This window comes from Balaenoptera physalus, assembly GCF_965194825.1.
Source record: "Balaenoptera physalus genome assembly, chromosome: 7".
NCBI classification, from domain to species: Eukaryota; Metazoa; Chordata; class Mammalia; order Artiodactyla; family Balaenopteridae; genus Balaenoptera; species Balaenoptera physalus.
This window is the reverse complement of record NC_138886.1, coordinates 84072152-84075578: the sequence shown is the minus strand read 5'-3', so window position 1 is coordinate 84075578 and position 3427 is coordinate 84072152. Positions and strand designations below refer to the sequence as shown.

The following is a 3427-nucleotide window of genomic DNA, read 5'->3' as shown; positions in this document are numbered from 1 at the left end:
TGAGAACAGTGTTGTGTTTGAAAAGTTTACAGGAAATTAGGCCAATTCTTGGGCCACCTAGGTGATATCTCTTATCATTCTTGCTCTTCTGTTTTCTGACTGCCTCTCTTTTTACTTTGAAATAACAACATATGTGATAAGTTGTAATAAATCAAAACATTTCCAATGACTAACTTCCCTCAGGTTAAAAAAAATAATGGACCCATCCCCAGTCTGCAGAGGTAAATAAGTGACTCCCATGTAGCTTGAATCAATGTGGGATGGATGGAACTGGGGAGAAAAATGAAGGACGGAGAGAACAGAGGAAAAGGACCATCTATTATCATAGGACATAATGAATATGGAATTGTTGAGAAGTAGGCTGAATATCTTCGGTATACACAGCAACAAAGAGAAATATATTTGTAGTGATACTGGGCTGTGAGCTACTTTAAGGGGGACTGGCTGATTATACAGAGTTAAAGGATTTGTTACAGTAACACAATTTGGGTTAAAAGGACATGAAAGCCCATCAGTTTAGATTCACCTTAGAAATGATGCCATAGTTTTAGAAATGATGTAACTGATGCACGAAGCAATTAAACTGCTTGTCCAGAGTCACACAGGGAGCTGACTGCAGACAGGGGCCAGAGCCCTACAAGGCGTGGGGTTGCAGTATGCTTCCTATACAACAGTGTGAGGTGATGCATTTTTTCTTTTTAACATCTTTTTGGAGTACAATTGCTTTACAATGTTGTATTAGTTTCTGCTGTACAACAAACTAAATCAGCTATATGTATACATATATCCCCATATCCCCTCCCTCTTGTGTCTCCCTCCCACCCTCCCTATCCCACCCCTCTAGGTGGTCACAAAGCACCGAGCTGATCTCCCTGTGCTATGCAGCTGCTTCCCACTAGCTATCTATTATACATTTGGTAGTGTATATATGTCAATGCTACCTTGACCTGTGTCAGGTATTTTCATACCCTACCAGGGCATGCCCTGCTTTCCTGGGCACACCACTGCTCTGGGTTGGAAGCTTCTAAGTTGTTCCATTTTGCTTTACACCCCTATCAGACTCTAGAGAATGGGAACAGAACAATGGAGTGACGTTGACAAAGATCCCCTTGTTCTCAGAGATGTCTGAAGGCTCAGAAGTAAAAAGAAGGGTTGGCCGTTTTAAAAAAACAGATTAACTAGAGCAGGTTTTTAAAATAGCAAGACTTAAAGTGATTCAATGTTAATTGAATATTGAGTAAGGAAGAGGTATGGAGTTAATTGAATGAGTGAGCTTGGGGTTTTGGATAATTTTTTCATGATGTGAAGGAAATTATTACAGAGTTGGATGCAGATCAGGGCAGAGAGAGAGAGGTAGCATGATCTTTGGAAGCAGTAAATGAAAGCCATTTAGTTTGGTGGGAGACACAATCTTGTTGGACTGTTGATTTTTCCTTTAAGCTCGTAAAATTCTGCTTAAAAAACTTTTTTTTGTTATAAAAAGTTACATGTTATTTGAAAAAAATGTAGAAACTATGAAAAAGCAAAAAGAACAAAATAAATATCATTCATGATCTCACTATAGATATACACAAGTGACATTTTAGTTATATCCTTTTAGTCTTTTTCTATGAATATATATCATCTATGTATTTATACATGTACTAAATGCTTTTAAATAATGGATCATATTGTTTAATAACCTACCTTAAAACTTAACAGTCCATAAACACCTTTCCAATGTAACTTTAAACCACTGCCTAGTATTCTATTGTATAGGTGTTCTTTGGTTGATATTCCCAACATTATATCCCTCTTACAGACAACACTGTGACAGGTGTTATAGCTTCATTTTTGTGTTTATCCACAATTAAGTTTGGAATTCCAATGTCAAATGAAATGTAAATTTTAGGACTTTCAATTCCTAGTGCAAAATTATGAACCTGGAAAAAACTGTATCAACTGCCATTCCTAGCCACAGTTTATAGGGTTCCCCACATTCTTCTCCAAAATGAGTTCCATTATTTCTTTTTAAATTGCCAATTTGATACATGAAAAATTATATATATTTACATTTTTTATTTCTTTGATTACTAAGGACATTATACTTAAAAAAACTCCAAATATTTGAGTTCTGTGTTTGTAAATTATCTGAACATGTCCTTTGACTATTATTTTTTCTATTGGGTTGCTCATCTTTTTCTCATTAATTTTTTTAAACTTTCAATTAGATTAAAACTTCAATTTAAGAAATAAAATAAAATAAAACAAAATAAAACAGTTCTTCCCCCAAAACAGAGATTAGTAAAAATAAAGATGTAATTATCTCACTCAAAAAAAAAAAAAAGGACAGCCAGATATCTACTGTTACAAAAATGAGATTAGATGGAAAACTTTAACAAACTGTTTAAGCTATTTTCTTAAAAGAGACTTCTTCCACACCTAGAGATCTTGAATAGCCTCCTGGTCAGTCATCCAGAAGAAATTCTTCATATAGTTGATGAACTTGGCTTCCACTTTGGGAAGAGAACCACCCTTTTCTATACTTGCTTGCATTCTTGCTTTAATGTCTTCTATAGAACTAGCTCCTTTTGGTGTTTTAGGAGTTTTTCTATGTTTTTTGGATTCTTGACCTTTTGATCTTTATGTCGATGTTTTTGAGTCTTTGTCATTCTGATTTGGTTTTTGTGTATTTTTGCCTGGAGTAGCTCATATAGATTCCTTTACTGGAGATTTTTCTTCAGCTTCCTCATTATCTTCATCATCACCATCATCCAGTTCACAGCGAGTTTGACTTTTTTTCTGTGGAAGCTTGCCACCACTTCCAGGGGCAGATCACTTTCCAGATATACTTAGGACTTTCAGCTCCTCTTCATATTCTGACTCTGTATCTTCCCTCACACCAACCAAGTGCAGTTCACTAATATGCATGGGCCCTGAACCACCCTTCAACTCTTCAACTCTAAGCCACAGTTGGTGTTATTTCAAAGCCCCCAAGGGAAACCATTGGGTATACAGATATTTTCAAATTTGCCAGTGTTCCTTGAATAGGACTGCCTGCGTAATTCATTGCTACTGTTTCAATGATGTGCAATTCATCCTTTGCATCAGCCCTTAAACTGACTGTTCTTAAAGATAACTGGAGCTCATCTTCCATTATTATCCATTTTAAAATGACAATTTTTGTCAGCCCTTGGTTTACAACTGAAAAGATAGTTCTGGGGTCTCAGGGGCTCATGTTCGTGTCCATCAAATTGTCCATGAGGTGGTGACTAGTACTTGGGTAAGAGAGAAAGTGGATGGAGATACACGGCTACTCTTCTAGGGAACAGCTGTGCAGGAGGGAATCACATTAGGGTTTTTACTGATTTCTTTTTTTCTCAGAAGTGGTGGCTGAGCACACATGCATTTATTCATCCATTTATCAAATACTGATGGAGCATTATTA

General features: G+C 36.3%; 1 pseudogene across 1 annotated transcript; it reads right to left on the bottom strand.

The window, feature by feature from the left end:
* Window positions 1-809: 809 nt before the first annotated feature.
* Window positions 810-3217, bottom strand: LOC309664448 (nucleophosmin pseudogene; annotated as a pseudogene). Its single transcript has one exon. The product of its transcript is annotated as a nucleophosmin pseudogene (transcript).
* Between the last annotated feature and the right edge of the window lie 210 nt (window positions 3218-3427).